This window comes from Stegostoma tigrinum, unplaced genomic scaffold, assembly GCF_030684315.1.
Source record: "Stegostoma tigrinum isolate sSteTig4 unplaced genomic scaffold, sSteTig4.hap1 scaffold_73, whole genome shotgun sequence".
In the NCBI taxonomy this organism is placed as follows: Eukaryota; Metazoa; Chordata; class Chondrichthyes; order Orectolobiformes; family Stegostomatidae; genus Stegostoma; species Stegostoma tigrinum.
Window position 1 is genome coordinate 1,308,677 of NW_026728674.1, and position 20,584 is coordinate 1,329,260.

Consider the following 20,584-nt stretch of genomic DNA (forward strand, 5'->3'; position numbering starts at 1 on the left):
ACTGACACTTCCAATTCTCCCTTCTCCCTCTCAAATTGCAGATCAAAAATTATTGTATTATGGTCACTACCTCCTCATGGCTCCTTTACTTCGAGGTCCCTGATCAAATCCGGTTGGTTGCACAACACCAGATCCAGAATGGCCTCCTCCCTGGTACGCTCCATACTGACTCTACATCTCCTGATTCTATGACTCCACTCGCAAGGGACTGGAGATTTTATATTTCTTCACATTCATAATTTCATATTTTTTCACTATTTTTATTATTACTTCATTTCATATTTCTTTACTTCTGACTATTTTAAATACAACAGGTTTTCTTATGCTACATCAGTGACGACATTTCAAAGGTAGTTTAGCTGCCTATAAAGTACTTTTTATGCCTGAGACCATAAAATGTGCTACATAAATGCAGTTCTTTCTTTTATTAACTGCTGTAGTTGTGTGTTTCTTTGCCAATGGAGGATTGGCTACAATTACGCAGAGTAACATAAGTGAAATACATTTCCATGACAAAATTCCAAACCATGGTTACTCAGTTAGAATAATAAAATATTGGCTGTTTGCAACCGAACACTGTAGATGAGCGAGCGTCACTTAGTCAGTAAAGTACCAAATAAATATGTTCCCGACATGGAGAATACAAATGAAAACTACGGTAATGCTCACAGGAAATTGGACAATGTTCTATTTTATGATCACAGCAATGCCATATCATCAACACATGCTTTAATAGATAATAAGTCACTCTGCGATATTTATTCATTTGTTTTTCATTCTCAAGATCATCTTGGCAAATCCTGTGAACCGGGACCACTTAGTTAGGACTTAATTCGCATTTTTTTCCACCTATAATATCCATGGTTTATCCATCTCCACTCTATGTTTGTCTGCAGGAAGATGAGTTGACAGGGGGTTTACAGTTTTAATTCATACAGATATATGTCCAATGTTTGTAAACATGTGTCTGTAGCTAGAATCTATGCTGTTGTAATAAATAGGTATTCTTGTTAAGAACAGAAAAGTGAAAACTGCCGGGTTAGAAAGTTCCAGCTACGCGCTTACCTGATGGAAATGCATTGACTGTGATATTAATATATATAATTGTTAAATGAGAATACTGACGAATTTTGCTTATTGTTTCTGTGATGATCTAAACAATCCATTTGTCAACACTATAAAGTAGATATTGTTATTGTAAACACCCCTGAAAATGCAAAGAAAATTTCAAGAGGGGCCAAATAAGTAGTGTTGGGGAACAAAGAAATGGCAGAGGAACTGAACAAGTATTTTGCATCAGTCTTGAGGTTGGAAGGCACCAGTAGTAGAGCTTTAAGGGAGTCTGAAGCAGAAGTGAGTGCAGTGGCCATCACTAAGGAGAAGGTACAGGGGAAGCTGAAGGGTCTGTGTGGAATTTGCACATTCTCTCCATGTCTGCATGTGTCTCCGCCAGGTGCTCTGATTTCCATCCACAGTCCAAAGATGTGCAGGCAAGGTGGATCAGCCGTGGCAAATGTGAGCTTGCCGGGAAACAGTACAGGGCTGGGTCTTGGTGGGATGTTCTTTGCGGAGGTGGTGCAGACCCAATGGCCTCTTTCCGCTCTGTAGGAATTCTATAATTCAGAGAAGATGGTAAATTACATGGACCAGATGGACTGTCCCCCAGAGTTCTGAAGGAGATAAGTGAGAAGACCATTGGTGATCTTTCAGGAATTACTGGAGTCAGGGTGGGTCCCAAAGGAGTGCAAAATGGCAAATATAACACCCCTGTTTAAAATGGAGGGAGGCAAAAGATGAGAAATTACAGACCTGTTAGCCTGGTGCTGGTCATTGGGTCAGATTTCAGAGTCTATTATTAAGGATGAGACCGGACAATGCTTGGAAGTACATGGCAATACTTGGAAATACATGGTAAATTGGGCTGAGAAAACACAACTTTGTCAAGGGAAGGTCTCTGTTAGATTCTTTGGGAATGTAACCATAGAGTCAAAACCAAAGAGAGCCATTGAACTTTATCTATTTGGAATTCCAGAAAGCCTTTGACAAGGTGACACACAGGAGTCTTCAAAATAAAAAATGAGCTTATGGTGTTCGGGAGTAGGTACTGGCATGGACAGAGGATCGGCTAACTGGCAGAATGCAGAGAGTGGCAATAAAAGGGTCTTTTTCAGGATGGCAGCCAGCAACTACAGGAGTTCCGCACTCATCAGAGATCAGACTACAGCCATTCACGTTATACATTAGCAATCTCGACAAAGGAACTGATGGTATTGTTGTCCACAGGGCGTTGTTGCTAAGTCTGCAGATGACATTTCGATAGGTGGAGAGGCAAGTAGTGTTGAGGAAGTGGGGAGGTCACAGAGAGTCTGTAGAGATGGGCAAGTACAGGCATAGACTATTTTCTAAATGGGGAAAGGCTTCAGAAATCTGAACCACAAAGATGCCCTAGTTCAGGATTCTTTTAACATGCAGGTTCAGTTGGCAGTTGGGAAGGCAAATGCAATATCAGCATTCATTTCAAGACGGCAAAAATATAAGAGCAGAGATGTATTGCTGAGGCTGTGTAAGGCTCTGGTTATCTTGCATTTGGAATATTAAGAGCAGTTTTTGGCCATCTATCTAAAGATGGATGTGCTGGCCTTTGTCAGGGTCTAGAGGAGGTTCTCAAACATAATCCTGGGGATGAAGGCACTGTCACGTGAGGAGTGGCTGAGAACTCTGGGTCTGTACTCGATGGAGTTGAGAAGGACGAAGGGGGTCACACTGAAGGTCAGTCAGGACTGGATAGAGTGGACATGGAGATGATGTTTCCACGAGTAGGAGAGACCAGGACCTGAGGGCACAGCCTCAGAGTCAAAGGGACCACCTTTCAGGATGGAGGTGAGGAGGAATTTCTTCAGTCAGAAAGTTGTGAATCTGTGGAACTCATTGATGCAGAAAGCTGTGGAGGCCAAGTCAGAGTTGATTTCAGGCATAGATAGATATGTTCTTGCTTAGTGAGGACACAGGAGGTTGAGAATGACAGATCCCACTCAATGGGCTGAATGGTCTAAATCTGTTCTGAAATCTGAAGGTCGAAAACACTGGAATGTTAGTTCAGTGTTATTTTTATTGCACTGCAAGGACAGTATCTCTCCAAAAGACCTAACAAATTTTCCCACTCTGTTGTTGCAAACATATTCAATAACTAGCAACAATGCTCCTGTAGTGCCTCCCTCAGCCGACGCTAGTTAGTTCTACACTCATCGTAACTGCACGTGTTTGCCACCACTGAAACATCCCGGTATTACTGGCACTAGTGCCATGTTTAAAGGCTATTGTGAACCAGTAAAATACCCAGAATCCAGAACTGCCTTGTACAGTTCATAGCAATTGTCCCAGACAGGGCAGGAAAGGGGAAATTAGCACCTTATTTACAGTTAGGGACCTGGAGGTCCTGGTGGATGGATTGGTGCAGTGGAGGACTGTCCTCTTTCCCAAGCACAAGCACAGGAGGCCACAACACAATATTCCGCCAGACTCATCTGAGGCTGTCCAGTGTCAATGCAGTCTCAACCACCAAAAGAACCATACAGCAGTGCTGCAGGATCAGTGACCTCTGCTCCAATGGAAGAGGATCCTGGTCTGTGCTACCTCACATTCACACTCTCTCTAATTCTGCACCACCCTTCAGCACAGCTCATGTAATACCATTCTCACCAAAGCATTCAATGTCTGTCTTCGCTTGCTCTCGTCTACTTGAGGCCCCAAGGCTATTATTCCTGTATGTTCTCTGTGCCTCTTGCTCTCACCCAGGAGACCTCACCTCCCTTCCCAAACATACATGAGCACTAACAAATGCACCAGCTCATTTCATCTCACTCAATTCCTCCCTTTGTTTCATTCCAGGAAAAACAGCCCACAGTAGGGCAGAAAGAGCTAACACAGGTAGTGAGGTGTCTAATGTTTGACTTCTCACAACCTATGACGACAGTGTCCTGACCATGGTCATTCTGAGCAGCCAACTGATTGCATCCAAGCCCCTCGAGTGATATCAGACAATGCCCTGGAGTTACCTAGATCTGCTGCCTGAAAGTGCCTCGCTTGACTGGAGACCATTCCCCTCGGAACCTGAAGCATGACCATGTGGTTGGAGACAATGCAATGCCTTCTGTGCTTCTGCAGCTGGCACAGACTGCAGGTGTGAGATCAACATATCACGGTGCTGAACGGCAACACATCCACTCCTTTGATTGATGACTGCTAACAAGCATGACAAGCTGTCTGGCTTGGTCTCGATGCTAAAAAGTTAATCAACATAGTAGCGTTATGAGTCTGTTAGATGTGGCGGAGGGGCAAACCTTAAGAAGACAAGGCAAATGAAGACAAGGCAGAGGAGCTGTTAGCATTCATGCAGGGACACAATGAGAGTTGAGAGCTCAAGCAAGGTGTCCTGATGTGTAACGTGGCCCAATACACGAATGGGTGTCTGTCCCTGCATCCAAAAGTGCCCTGGCAGTAGCACTGCAATGAGGGGGGCTGCTGCAATCCAGAATGCAGCAATGAAGTACAGAAGAGTACTGAAAGCAGATCTGTGATGTGCCATGATGTGCTGAGGCTGGAACATGTCACATGTCAAAACTGTGGACATGGGGTGATCCTGATGGGTGTGGCTGCAGATGCTGCGGACTAGTGCCCAAGTTGGAGGTGCAGAGGAGCATTGAGCAATGTGGAAGCACCACACACCCACTCAGAATTTCATGTCGTTAATTCGGAGCATCCAGTTTCTGTCTGGCAGGTAGAAAAAGGGAATAAGTACTAATGAGGTGGTACTGGGAAATAGTGCATGTCGTTCAGTGCTCCCTAGCGAGAATTTCAGCTCAATATCTACAATTTCCCTGGAAAAGGCAACATTTTGGTTTTGACATCCTGAAGCAGCTTGAGCTGCTATCAATATGAAGGGTACGCACCTAATGAAGAACGTCAAAATTGACAGTCGCAATAACAATTTAATATTGGAACACATCTCATGCAGACAAAGCTCAATTTTATATTAATGGTAAATTCAAGGTGATTGGGGTGGATAGGAGGACACCGAAAGTTTAACCCTGGACGTCCATTGCCAAGTCCTAGAATTGTATCCAGCCTGGACTGAAAGAAAATAAAATTCTCTCCGCTTGCAAGGATTCCCCAATATACTGTCACAGTCCTAATACATTTCCAAGTGAAGTGCATAACATTATTCCTAAATGGAGTTTACTAAACAATCTGACTGAGATAAGCTGAACGACAATTAGTCTGGAAAATACCACAATGGCACAGTTAATGCTCTTCAAGATACTGGCTAGGTTAAAAAGTCTCAGTTATGAGATAGACTGGTATGCTGGGTTTGTTTTCCTTGGAGCAGAGGAGGCTGAGGTTGGGGTTGGGATCTGATTGAGGCAAAGAAAATTATGACAGGCACGGGCAGAATACATTGTGAGAATCCTTTCTCCATGGCACATGTGTCTAAGACCAGATGGCACAAGTTTAAGGTGAGGATTAAATGCTTTGGAGGAAGTCTGAGGAAAAGCTTTTTCATCAACAAAGTGGACGACGTATGGAGCACGCTGCCTGAGAGGGTAGTTGAGGCAGGTATTCTCAACATTTAAAAAGCATCTGGGATGAGCATTTGAAATGCTAGGTCAAAGTAGGCTAGGGACCAAGTGTAGATAAATGAGATTAGTGTAGTTTGGTGTTTGTTGGGAGGCATAGACATGGTGTTTCTATGCTGTATGACTCTACGAGATTGAGTGTCACATAAAAATTTATTCTACATCTGGCCGTTTATTCCTTGACATTAACTGGATGATGTTCATATTGTGTACTTTATACACGTCTTTCTCCAGCACTAACATTTGTCACCGTGAAGAGCATTACAATCAGAGTGTCGAGATGTCTACATGATCCTGTACAGATCTGACCAAATGGATTCCAAAGTATATCAGTTTCAATTTTACGATTTAAAACAAAAATCGCTAAAACTTTCAACTACTTTATCTGTTTAAGTGAAATGAAATTAGAACATACTGAAACCTTATGTCAACAATACCAGGATTGATTTTAATCAGTCGACAATCTTCATATTCACTGAACGGATCATATACATATCAAAATCCAATCCGTCGGATGCAGTTTAAATGCACCTTAGGAGAATCTAAACATACTACATTAAAGTGTAAATCATACATACGTATCAAATACGTTCAGCAGCCAGTTCAGACACATGTCGACACAGAGTGGCACATTGACCAAGTCCTTGTGGTTTTGTTCCAAAACATCATAAATGGACGTTAAACAGTTGATTACTTCAGTCACATTCAGAAGTTGCTCGGTTTGTGTCAATTTGTGTTGATCAAAGACGCGTTGCGCTGTGTGCAACTCCAACAGATCCACTACAAAGGAGGAAGAAAACTAACTTTGATTACAGTTTTAACTTATTGAGCTATCAAATAAAATTAATTCCTGTATTTGGCCTAGAAATAAATACAATGATTCACAAAAGTACTCTGGAATGAAGGAAACAGGCCATTTCCTTCTCAAATGCACGATGTCAAATCTAACTAGGGAACCGTCAGTGATAATGTATGGTTTAGAAGGGGTGGACACTAGGAAGTTGTTTCCGTTAGGCGGGGAGACTAGGACCCGTGGGCACAGCCTTAAAATTAGAGGGGGTAAATTTAAAACTGAAATGAGACGACACGTCTTCAGCCAGAGTGGTGGGCTTGTGAATTCATTGCCGCAGATTGCAGTGGAGGCCAGGACGTTGGATGCCTTCCAGGCAGAGATCGACAAATTCTTGATCCCAAAAGGAATCAAGGGCGAGGGGGAAGAGTGCAGGGAAGTGGTGTTGAAATGCCCATCAGCCATGATTTAAATGGCAGAGTGGACTTGATGGGCCGAATGGCCTCACTTCCACTCCTATGTCTTATGGTCTTATGATGCTGGTCATATTCTGTCGTTTGGTTCAGTAATTTCTGCAGAACAATGGTGGAGGAACAGTAGCTTTGTATGTTATGAAGCCCTCCTTTATATTTATGAAGCAGGACTCAGTACAATTTAAACTAAAACATCCATCTCTTTCAACCGACGTGCATTCTCACTACATCCAAATCCAAAGTACAAACTAATTGGCTCTTTACTCGTTTCAAATAGTGGATCTTACAACCCCTATTTCACTGCTGGTAATCAGCATTCATTTAAATCACACTAGGTTGCAGCTATGAAGTGTGTTAATCACACATTCTTGTTCATTTTAAAAAGGCGCTCTGTTACCTCGGTTTTGAACTAGATTTCTCTTATAATTTTGCTCTTTTGTCATACACATGGTATGTTCTACAGCGTCTACCAAAAACAATTAGTAGTTAAACAAGTATCAATTCAATTTTAGTTCACATGATGCCAACAAAATCTGGCAAACATGGTCAAAACATGGAATGCCAATCGAACCACTCCAAATACAACAGAACCTCCATAAATAAAATCTAATGGCAATATGAGGAATGAAGCTCCCAGAGATATGCATTCATCTGAGTGAAATCGTTGATTTTCTCGGCTTCTAACCCTTTCACAGGCAGAGAGATCCTGGCCCATGAACCTTCACTGCTTGAAAAAAATTCCCCTCGACATCGCCCTACATCTTTTCCCCAAAACATGAATGCATTCCCTTCTCCTTGTAACATCATCCACCAGCCATGGGAACACAGCCTCTCCACGTTTATCTTATCCCAACCAATCATAATCCTTTATGTCTCCATTAACTACTTATTAATCCCCTGTACTCCAATGAAAATAGCGTTAGCTAAATTTGTTGATAAAATGTCACAATCCTAAAACAGGTTGGGTAAATTTCATCATTATTACTCAATATTACCAAAATTATTACTCTTGAAGTTTAGTCCCAGATTTGGGTGTATCATTCCAGTCCTATTTCAAGGTTCAGGATAACTTCTTTGTTTTAGCACTGCATGAGCTACATTATAAAGCCCCATCCCACAGATACGAAGGTGGGAAGAAACACATAAAATCTGGAGGGCACTGTGTGTACATGTGTGGAAGTTCTGGGGAACTGTCAAGCAGCCTGCCTATCCTTTGACCTCCTGAGACTAATTGATGGCAATTTCAGGGATCTCCTCTATTGCGTAAGGAGATAGATGTCAATCAGGAAGGCAGTGAGCTTTACATGCACAATCCAGCCTCAAAAAACTGAGTTGGTAGGGGATCCTCATCCACAGGCCCCTTGGCCTGATCCAAGGCACTTCACGCCCTTAAACTCTCATCCAACGTTTCAACAACCCCGAACAACCCTCGACCACTCCGCACCTCTAGTCCGGGACCTGCCATCCAGCCATCAGCAACTTCAGACTCTTCTGGGCTCTAAGTGGCCAGGAGTTCTACAAGGTAGAACTTCCATCCAAGAGGGCGCCCCATGTCCTGCCTCCAGCCATTTAATGCTGCAGGGCAGCTGTGAAGAGCATGGGCAGGGTCCCATTTGGCATTTCAACTGGGAGACACCTGAGCAGGAGTGGGGGCAACAGCACCATGTCGAGTACTATTCACCAGACCAAAACTTCCATATCCTCAGCATTCTCTCCAATGTTCTGCCAATTCAACAGTCAGTGCCCAAGGTTAGTGGGAAACCAGAAATAAGGAAAGATTTCAAAGCCGAGAAATAGAAAAGAAACCGACAATAAGAGCTTATTGAAACAAATGAAAAGGAAGGAAGAGGTCAAAGTGAACGCAGATCCCTTAAAGAATGGAGGCTGCAAAAATAATAATGGGGAATCAGGAAATGGCAAATGAGACAAATAAATACTTTATGTCAGTCTTCACAGCAAAAGGCACAAATACCATCTCAAAAATATTTAGTGAACAAAGAGCAAAAAGCAGACAAGAAATATCACCAGAGAAAAGGTGCTCGGGAAACTAATGGGGTTAAAGGTCGATAGGTATCTGGGACCTGATGTACTCCGTGCTAGTATATTAAAAGATGTAGCTAGTGCGGCCTTACTTGAAATACTGCGTGCAGTTCAGGTCGCCCCATTACAGGAAGGATGTGGAAGCATTGGAAAAGGTTCAGAGGAGATTTACCAGGATGTTGCCTGGTCTGGAGTGAAGGTCTTATGAAGAAAGGCTGAGGGACTTGGGTCTGTTCTCATTGGAGAGAAGAAGGTTAAGAGGGGATTTAATAGAGACATACAAGATGATCAGTGGATTAGATCGGGTGGGCAGTGGGAGTCTTTTTCCGAGGATGATGACTTCAGCTTGTACAAAGGGGCACAGCTTCACATTCAGGGATAATAGATTTGAGACAGATGTCAGAGGCAGGTTCTTTACTCAGAGTGGTAAGGGCGTGGATCGCCCTGCCGGCCAATGTGGTTCACTCAGCCACATTCGGGGCATTTAAACAGTCCTTGGGTAAGCAGATGAGTGCTGATGGGCTGGTGTAGCGGGGTGGGCTTATATTAGTTCACTGGTCTGTGCAACAACAAAGCCCGAAGGGCCTGTTCTGCGCTGTATCGTTCTATGTTCTAACCCCCCACCAGCACTCATCTTCACTGGTTTCATCCTCGCCGCTTCGAACTGTCTGTCTCCTCTCGAACTATCTTCTCAGCTATCCATCTTCAATCCGCCTCCCCCTCTCTCCATATTTATTTCAGAATCCCTTCCCCTGCCCCATTTCTGAAGAAGGGTCCAGATTCCAAACATCAGCCGTCCTGTTCCTCTAATGCTGCTTGGCCTGCTGCACTCATCCAGCTCTACACCTTGTTTCTTCAGATTATCCAGCATCTGCAGTTCCTACTATCTCTGAAGAGATTTTCTTTCTCTTCTCCCACAGCAGTCTTGGAAACAACTCATATGGGCGTGGGGATTTGTTCACTTTTAAACCAGCCAATAATTTCAATTTCACACTGCATCTTCCTGCTTTATAGACATCAATGCTCCTCCTTGAAGGGAGGACAGATGGGAGGTACTTGTCGACTGTATCGATGCTCTTCAGTTCTGAACACAGATTGCCCCATCACCCTTCGTACACCCCGGTTTCTAATTGGCCCTACTCTTTCCCTGGTTATTCTCCTGCTTGATATGCCTGCAGAATATCTTGATATTCTTTCCAATCTTGGCCACCACCGTTTCTTCACACTTCATTTTTATACGTCACTAGTCATCCATTCATTTGCTCCCTTTGCACTTGTCATAAACATGTCCTGAACATTCCTCAAGATCCAGGGTTCTCCAGGCTTGTTGATCATAAATTTCACCCAAAACGGAACATAGCTGGCCTTGACTCTCCCAGTTCCTTTTCTGCTGTAGATTCGCCCTCAACTAACTTCCCAAAATATTACACCCAGATCCTGCCTTGTTTCAGTCAAATATGCCTTACCCCAAACCAAAAACATTTTTTTTTAAACAGATCTCCTCTCCCACGTTGAAAAGTCTGTTGTCATGGTCACTATCACTAAAGCACTTAGCCACTGTCACCTTGAACACTGCCTTTGTGTCCCAGAAGTAGGTCCAGCATTGCACCGTCCCTTACAAGCTCGTCTACATGGTGATGTTAAATAATCTCTCAAATGTATTTAAAGAATTATTTCCCAAGTCAAACTTTTATGTTATCTCAATTAATGTTGTGCAGTTGAAATCCCCTAATATAATCTTTATATTATTATTTTCTCACCCCTCAGTGAATTACCTGCTCTTCAATTGCCCACTGCTTGGAGGCCGACAGCTTAAATTCCTCACCACATTAGCAAACCCTTGTGCAAGGATTTTGGTTCCTTTCTGCTTCAGCTGCAGACCAGCCAACTTGCAGAGGATATACCATCCCCACAAATTGTCCTTCAGATCCATGTGTCTAAATCCCTCCCCAAACACAAACACTTGAGCCAAGCATTCATCTGTTTTCTTCCCCTTTTTCTTGCCTTCTCAGCATGTGGCACCAGGAATAATCCAGAGATTGCAACTTTAGAGGTTCTGCTATTTAATCCACTGCCTAGCTCTCGGAACACTTGATGCAAGACCTCATCACTCATCTTACCAAAGTGTACATCGAGCTGCGTCTTACAGTCCTCCTCCTTCAGGATATTTTTAATGACATTGTTGATCTGGTTAACACGCCATAATGGAGTCACATCAATGACTGTGAAAAATCTGGTCTACCCAGATCGTCGCAATGGGCAAAAAAGCACACCAATGTCTCTACTTCCCAGGAGGCTAAGGCAATTCAAATATAAAGGGCAACTTTCATTGATGTACCAGAGAAAGCATCCTATCTGGATGCATATCATAGCATGGTTTGGCAACTGTTCTTCCTAAGAAAACAACAGACTCCACAGTCATGAACACAGCACAGTGCATCATGCAAATCAGCCTTCCACTCATTCATTCCACCTATACTTCCTGCTGCCTCGGGAAAGCAACTGAAATAATCAAAGGTCTTTCTCACCCGCCAATTACACTCTCTTCTACCCTTTTCTGAAGGGAAGGTGTCAAAAACTTTGTATTCATGTGTGAACAGATCCCAGAAAAGCTTCTTCACCACTGTTATTGGACATCTGAATAGAACTCTTAAAATTTTAAATCTAATTTTGATCTTGCTCTCTGTGCATCTTCTCTGTTGCTGTCATTATGTTCCATTTCACTAATGCACCTTGTATGGTATGATCTGTCTATACTGCATGCATCACAGAACTTTTCACTGTACCTAGGCATATGTAACAATGAATACTCTAATCAAATTGACTGTGTGCAAGAGAGAGGTGAACATATGGTTGTGTTCAAGAGTGCAAAGACAGTGCACGAAAGTGTGAGTGTGCGCAGGACAGAATGTGTGCGCCAGTGACTGTGCTCAAGAGCGTGTAAACGAGAGTCAGCACAAAAGCGAGTGTAACAGCATGCATGAGGCAGTGAGAGTGTCTGTGAGAGCGAGTGAGCTTGAGAGCAAGTGAATTTGTAACCCCAAGTGTGTGAGGGAGAGTTTTGTGTGTGTGTGTCTGTGTGTAGTTGAGTGTATGAACATTGGCAAAAGATCGTGCGAACAGGGCATGCAAGTGTGCCACGGAATGTGTGCAAGACCATGCATGATTGTATGACAGTATGGAGTATGAATGAGTGAGAACGTGACTCTGTGTGTGTGTGTCTGTCCGTGTGTGTCTGCCCGCGTGTGTCTGTCCGTGGTCAGTGTGTGTGGATAGTATGTTTGTGCATGAGGGATAGGATATGCATGTGCAACATAGTGTGACTGTGAACTTCTGTTTGTGCCTGAGTGAAGTGTTGGGGGAGAATAGGGAGAGGAGAGATCGAGAGAGCGTATGTGAGAGAGATGAGATGAGGAGAGGAATAAGAAATGATAGAACATAGAACATAGAACAGTACAGCACAGAACAGGCCCTTCAGCCCACAATGTTGTGCCGACCATTGATCCTCATGTATGCACCCTCAAATTTCTGTGACCATATGCATGTCCAGCAGTCTCTTAAATGTCCCCAATGACCTTGCTTCCACAACTGCTGCTGGCAACGCATTCCATGCTCTCACAACTCTCTGCGTAAAGAACCTGCCTCTGACATCCCCTCTATACTTTCCACCAACCAGCTTAAAACTATGACCCCTCGTGCTAGCCATTTCTGCCCTGGGAAATAGTCTCTGGCTATCAACTCTATCCATGCCTCTCATTATCTTGTATACCTCAATTAGGTCACCTCTCCTCCTCCTTTTCTCCAATGAAAAGAGACCGAGCTCAGTCAACCTCTCTTCATAAGATAAGCCCTCCAGTCCAGGCAGCATCCTGGTAAACCTCCTCTGAACCCTCTCCAAAGCATCCACATCTTTCCTATAATAGGGTGCCCAGAACTGGACGCAGTATTCCAAGTGCGGTCTAACCAAAGTTTTATAGAGCTGCAACAAGATCTCACGACTCTTAAACTCAATCCCCCTGTTAATGAAAGCCAAAACACCATATGCTTTCTTAACAACCCTGTCCACTTGGGTGGCCATTTTAAGGGATCTATGTATCTGCACACCAAGATCCCTCTGTTCCTCCACGCTGCCAAGAATCCTATCCTTAATCCTGTACTCAGCTTTCAAATTCGACCTTCCAAAATGCATCACCTCGCATTTATCCAGGTTGAACTCCATCTGCCACCTCTCAGCCCATCTCTGCATCCTGTCAATGTCCCGCTGCAGCCTACAACAGCCCTCTGCACTGTCAACGACACCTCCGACCTTTGTGTCGTCTGCAAACTTGCTGACCCATCCTTCAATTCCCTCGTCCAAGTCATTAATAAAAATTACAAACAGTAGAGGCCCAAGGACAGAGCCCTGTGGAACCCCACTCACCACTGACTTCCAGGCAGAATATTTTCCTTCTACTACCACTCGCTGTCTTCTGTTGGCCAGCCAATTCTGTATCCAAGCAGCTAAGTTCCCCTGTATCCCATTCCTCCTGACCTTCTGAATGAGCCTTCCATGGGGAACCTTATCAAATGCCTTACTGAAGTCCATATACACCACATCCACAGCTCGACCCTCATCAACCTTTCTAGTCACATCCTCAAAAAACTCGATAAGGTTTGTAAGGCATGACCTACCCCTCACAAAGCCGTGTTGACTGTATTTGATCAAGCCATGCTCTTCCAGATGGTCATAAATCTTATCCCTCAGAATCCTTTCTAACACCTTGCAGACGACAGACGTGAGACTTACCGGTCTATAATTGCCGGGGATTTCCCTATTTCCTTTCTTGAAGAGAGGAATTACATTTGCCTCTCTCCAGTCCTCAGGTACAACTCCAGTGGAGAGCGAGGATGCAAAGATCTTCGCAAGTGGCGAAGCAATTGCATTTCTCGCTTCCCAAAGCAGCCGAGGACAAATCTGATCCGGGCCTGGCGACTTGTCAATCCTAATGTTTGACAAAATTTTCAGCACATCAGCTTCCTCTATCTCTATCCATTCCAGCATGCACACCTGCTCTTCAAAGGTTTCATTCACTACAAAGTTGGTTTCTTTCGTAAAGACAGAAGCAAAAAACTCATTTAGGGCTTCCCCTACCTCCTCAGGCTCCACACACAAGTTCCCTATGCTATCCCTGATCGGCCCTACTCTTTCTTTGACCATTCTCTTATTCCTCACGTAAGTGTAAAATGCCTTTGTGTTTTCCCGGATTCCTTCTGCCAAGCCTTTCTCGTGCCCCCTCCTGGCTCTCCTCAGACCATTTTTGAGCTCCTTCCTTGCCTGCATGTAATCCTCTCTAGCTGAACTTGACCCTAGCTTCCTCCACCTTATGTAAGCTACCTTCTTCCTTTTCACTAGAAGCTCCACCGCTCTCGTCATCCAAGGTTCCTTAATCTTACCCCTTCTTGCCTGTCTCAGAGGGACATATTTACTCATCACTCCCAACAACTGTTCCTTAAACCATCTCCACATGTCTATAGTTCCCTTACCATGGAACAACTGCTCCCAGTCCATGCTTCCTAACTCATGTCTAATCGCATCATAGTTTCCTCTTCCCCAATTAAATATCCTCCCATTCTGCCTAATCCTCTCCTTCTCCATAGCTATGTAAAATGTGAGGCAGTTATGGTCACTATCACCAAAATGCTCCCCCACCACAAGATCTGATACCTGCCCCGGCTCGTTTCCGAGCACCAAGTCTAGAATGGCCTCTCCCCTCATCGGCCTGTCAACGTACTGCGTTAGGAAACCCTCCTGAACACACCTTACAAAAACAGCTCCATTCAAATCTTCTGCTCGAAGGAGGTTCCAATCAATATTAGGAAAGTTAAAGTCACCCATTACAACAACCCTACTGCGTCCACACTTTTCCAAAATCTGTCGACCTATGCTTTCTTCAATCTCCCTGCTGCTATTGGGGGGCCTGTAGTAAACCCCTAACGAGGTGACTACTCCCTTGCTGTTCCTAATTTCCACCCATACTGACTCAGTAGGCGGATCTTCCTCGACAAAGGAAGCTTCTGTAGCTGTGATACCCTCTCTGATTAGTAGTGCTACACCCCCTCCTCTTTTTCCCCCCTCCCTATTCTTTTTAAATGTTCTAAACCCTGGAACATCCAGCAACCATTCCTGCCCATGAGAAACCCATGTCTCTGTTATGGCCACAACATCATAGCACCAGGTACTGATCCATGCTCTAAGTTCATCACTTTTATTCCTGATACTCCTTGCATTAAAGCAAACACACTTTAACCGATCCCTTGGTTCCTTCCCAGGAAAATCCTTCCCACTAGCTGGTCTACCTCTTGCTACTGCCTCACCTGCATCAACGCTCACCTCTGGTATACGGCTCAGGTTCCCACCCCCCTGCCATACTAGTTTAAACCGTCTCGAACTACTCGAGCAAACCTTCCACCCAGGACATTGGTCCCCTTCCAGTTCAGATGCAACCCGTCCTTCTTGTACAGGTCCCACCTTCCCCAGAAGGCATCCCAATTATCAACATGATGAGTGGTCAATACCTGGAGGTAAAAAAGAACAGTGTGAGAGTGTTAATAGAAGCCGCTGGATAGAATATGGAGGCTAAAATAGTATCAGAGATAATGGGAACTGCAGATGCTGGAGAATTCCAAGATAATAAAATGTGAGGCTGGATGAACACAGCAGGCCAAGCAGCATCTCAGGAGCACAAAAGCTGACGTTTCGGGCCTAGACCCTTCATGAAGGGTCTAGGCCCGAAACGTCAGCTTTTGTGCTCCTGAGATGCTGCTTGGCCTGCTGTGTTCATCCAGCCTCACATTTTATTATCTTATAATATGGAGGCTATTGTTTTACTGATGGTACTGAATGAAAAGCAAGTGACACCTCTACTTGTTAGGGGACAGGAGATGTGCATTCGAGAAGGAGATACAGTCAAGCCTTGTTAGAGACAGCAGACACATTGAAAATGCACAGAAACTGAAATTAAAGCTTTCTTGTCAATGTGTCAAGAGGTGAGACAAATATGACGGGCTAATATTGTACCTTTGTGCTCAGTAAAATCATAGAATCATGAATCAGAGAATCCTTACAGTGTGGAAACAGGTCCGTCAGTCCAACACAACCACACTGCCCCTCAAAGCATCCCACCAAGACCCATCCACCCATAACTCACCTAACCTACACATCACTGAACTCCTTGGGAAATTTAGCATGGCCAATCCACCGACCTTGCACGTCTTTTGACTGTGGGAGGAAACTGGAGCACCCAGAGAAAACCCATGCGGACACATGAAGAATGTGCAAACTCCACACAGATAGTCAAAGGGTGGAATTGAACCCACGTTGCTGGTGCCGTGAGGCGGCAGCGTCAAACAGAGCCCCTGTGCTCTTTATTATGCCAATTAAGCTGCAAGCATTATTTTTAAAGGAAGGAAACGTACCATCGTCACAGGATGCCAGTGCTTTCAATTTTCTATCAGCTTTGAGAACTTTATCCATGTCTGTCTTGACAAGGGCAAGGTGATGGCAATGGTGTGAACAGCAATTTGATTCACTCTAAATCAACTATAACACTAATTTTCAAAACTTTGAAAACTCAACGTCCTGTTTTTCGAAGATGTCTGCATGTTCCATGGAAAATCATGTATTTTCCACTGCCTACCAGGCTAATCATTTCTTCACTATGATCTCCGTCTCTCTCTCTCTCTCTCTCTCTCTGTGTCTTGCCCTCTTTGATTTCTGGAATTCCCGCCCTCCCTACCCTCAGCTACCTGTGCTCATATGCTCGAGGCTTCTCCAATTTTCTGATGTTCATGCTAAAGCTTTAAGATCCCCGCACTGAACGTCAGCAAATTTTTCCAGAAGCCTCAAATGACTGCTGCCCAGTGGCTCTTACATCCATTTTCATCACTATGAAGTGCTTTGAGAGGTTGGTCATGGGTCACATCAACTCCACCCTCCCACATTACCTTGATCCACTGCAATTCACCTACTGATGCAGCAGATCCATCGTCGATGTCCTCTCTTTGGCTTTACACACATCTCTGGAACGTCCAGATAACAAGGGCATCTACATCAAGCTCCTACTTATTGACCACATCTCCACTTTCAATACCCTAATGCCAAACAAACACATCTCCAAGATTTTGAGTAGGATTAATTTCTTATATTTTTATGCCAATTATATGACTGAATTAATTAAGTCGATTTAATTTTCAAACAAGTCTAGGTTTCTTTGTATTTCACCAGAGTCCAAATGTAAATTTATTCACATGCAAATTACATGAATGGCTTCAACATACAAATAAGTTCAGAGCTGATACACATTGTCATATAGGTTATGACACTCAGAAAACTTGATGTAGCAAAGACACCTAACATGTGCTGTCTCTATGATAACAAGGTGTCGAGCTGAATGAGCACAGCAGGCTGAGCAGCATCAGAGGAGTAGGAAAGCTGACGTTTTTGGTCCAGATCTTTTGTCAGGAATTGGACACAAAAGAATCTGAGATAACAGGTGTAGAGCTGGATGATGAGAGATAATGGGAACTGCAGATGCTGGAGAATTCCAAGATAATAAAATGTGAGGCTGGATGAACACAGCAGGCCAAGCAGCATCTCAGGAGCCTGAGATGCTGCTTGGCCTGCTGTGTTAATCCAGCCTCACATTTTATTATCTTAGAGCTGGATGATGCTGCTTGGCTTGTTGTGTTCATAAGACCATAAGACAGAGGAGTGGAAGTAAGGCCATTTGGCCCATCAAGTCCACTCTGGCATCTGAATCATGGCTAATGGGCATTTCAACTCCACTTCCCTGTACTCTCCCCATAGCCCTTGATTCATCCAGCTCTACACTTTGTTATCTCAGACTCCCCAGCATCGGCAGTTCCCACTACCTGTGTGGTCCTCCTCTACGTCAGGGAAACCAAGCGGAGGCTTGGTTCACACTAAACAACTGCACGTCCCAGTCGCCAACCATTTTAACTACCCCTCCCAATCCTCAGATGGACTGTCCATCCTGGGCCTCCTGCAGTGCCACAACGATGGCACCCAAAGGTTGCAGGAACAGTACCACTTATTTTGCTTGGGAACCCTGCAGCCTAATGGTATCAGTGTGGATTTCACAAGCTTCAAAATTTCCCCTCCCCACCTACATCCCAAAACCAGCCCAGCTCATCCTCACCTCCCTAACCTGTACTTCCTCCCACCTATCCACTCTCCCACCTCAAGCCCTACCCCCATCTCCAACCTACCAGCCTCATCCCACCCCCTTAGCCTGTTTGTCCTCCCTGGACTGACCGATCCCCTCCCTAACTCCCCACGTACACTCATCTTGACTGGCTCCATCCACCGCCTCTTTAACCTGTCTGTCTCCTCTCCACCTATCTTCTCCTTTATCCAGAGATAATGGGAACTGCAGATGCTGGAGAATCCAAGATAACAAAGTGTGAAGCTGGATGAACACAGCAGGCCAAGCAGCATCTCAGGAGCACAAAAGCTGACGTTTCGGGCCTAGACCGTTCATCAGAGAGGGTGTTGGGGAGAGGGCTCCGAAATAAATAGGGAGAGAGATGGGGAAGCGGACCGAAGATGGAGACAAAAGAAGATAGGTGGAGAGGAGAGTATCGGTGGGAAGGTCGGGAGAGGATAGGTCAGTCCAGGGAGGACGGACAGGTCAAGCAAACGGGATGAGGTTAGTCAGGAGGAAATGGAAGTGCGGCTTGAGGTGGGAGAAGGAGATAGGTGAGAGGAAGAACAGGTTAGGGAGGCGGGACAAGCTGGGCTGGTTTTGGGATGCAGTTGGGGGAGGGGATGAGTTGGGCTCGTTTTGGGATGCAGTCAGGGAGGGGAGATTTTGAAGCTTGGGAACTTCACATCGATACGATTGGGCTGCAGGGTTCCCAAGCGGAATATGAGTTGCTGTTCCTGCACTCTTTGGGTGGCACCATTGTGGCACTGCAGGAGGCCCACGATGGACAGGTCGTCTGAGGAATGGGAGGGGGAGTTAAAATGGTTCGCGACTGGGAGGTGCTGTTCTTTATTGCAAACCGAGCGGAGGTGTTCTGCAACGCAAACATGAGATTTTTTCCTTCTAGCTTGCACTCACTGGAGCACTGCAGCAAGCCTGAGACAGAGATTTTGGCCAGGGATCATGATGGAGTGCTCAAGTGACAGGCAATTGGAAACCTGGGGCCATTTTTATGGACAGAATATAGGTGTTCTGCCAAGTGGTTGGTCAGTCTGTGTTTCGTCTCCCCGATGCAGAGGGAGACCATATTGTGAGCAGTGAATACAGTAGACTAGATTGAGTGAAGTGTGGGTAAATCGCTGCTTCTCCTGGAAGCCTTGGATAGTGAAGCGGGAGGAAGTAAATGGACAGATATTATGCCTTCTGTGGTGGCATGGAAAGTGCTGTCAGGTAATGGGGAGGTGTTGCGAATGGATAAAGAGTGGACTGAGGTGTCCTGACGGAATGGTCTCTGCGGAAGGCTGACAAGAGAGGGGAGGGGAATATTTGCCTGGTGGTGGAATCTTGTTGGAAATCGTGGCTGATGTTCTTCTAGATGTGGATATTGATGGGTTGGGCTTTGAGGACCAGTGCACATCATCAGGGGTGAGGCCAAAGTGTAGGAGATGGGTTGGACACAGCTGAGAGCTCTGTCAACCACAAACGCAAGGAATACTCAGTTGAGGAAGAAGGCAGACATTTCAGAATCCCTCCAACAGAAGACGAAATCATGAGAACAAGTGGATCTGTCGGGACAGTCCTGTTTGAAGATTATGGGAACTAAGACTACGTTGTTTGTCATAAAGGCTATGGTTGAGTGATCATATTCAAACTGAAGAGACCAAGAATGTGAGATTGGAGAATGGGTGGAGAACCATGCCTCGAGAATCCCTCTGCGGGTCTATGCTTGGCTTGGGCTACTATGGTTACCTTGTCCCAGTTTCGTATGAGAGGCGTGATCCTCCACCCATAATGCAGCCAACAAACAGATACAATTGGACCCCCACATACAAAAGCATACAGATCAAAACCCGAAATGACAGTACTCATGGTAACAGACCGGACAGTATAAATTCCAGACAGAGTAGAGTAACATTGTTTCGCTGGAGGCTTTACTGATGATGTCACACATCATGGTGACGAAACGTCTCAATGAAAACAAGCCAGCTCGGCGAGCAAGTCAACAACCTCAATCAGAGAACTGGCTGTTTTGAACTACCTTGTTCAAGTGTATCATTTTGGATCTTGAATGTTAAATCTCGCTCCAACACAGGGACGGAGGATTGCTGTTAACAGCTGCATTATAACTAATTCATATTGAATCATTGTTTTGACCAGTCCAGAGATGTGCAGGTTAGGTGGATTGGGAATGCTGAATTACCCACAGTGCCCACATACGTGTAGGTTAGGTATATTAGCCATGGGAAATGCAGGCTGACAGGGATAGAGTAGGGAATGGGGATGGGTCTGGGTGGGATGCTCTTTGCAAGGTTGCTGCGGACTTGTTGAACTGAATGGCCTGTTTCCACATCAGGGATTCTATAAAACCAGGTTTTACTAAATTAGTGAGAGAGTGAGTTTATCAATTGCTAAATGCAAGAAGTCAGAAGGCACCACAAATACACA

At 44.7% G+C, this 20,584-nt stretch overlaps 1 long non-coding RNA gene across 5 annotated transcripts in view; it reads right to left on the reverse strand.

Moving 5' to 3' along the window:
- LOC132209237 (uncharacterized) overlaps positions 1-20,584 on the reverse strand; it is a 77,011-nt gene that overhangs the window by 37,752 nt on the left and 18,675 nt on the right. For all 5 annotated transcript variants that reach the window (XR_009445333.1, XR_009445330.1, XR_009445332.1 and 2 more), the window contains exon 3: positions 6,212-6,413. This is a non-coding gene — a long non-coding RNA (uncharacterized LOC132209237). The remainder of the gene's footprint in view (positions 1-6,211; positions 6,414-20,584) is intronic.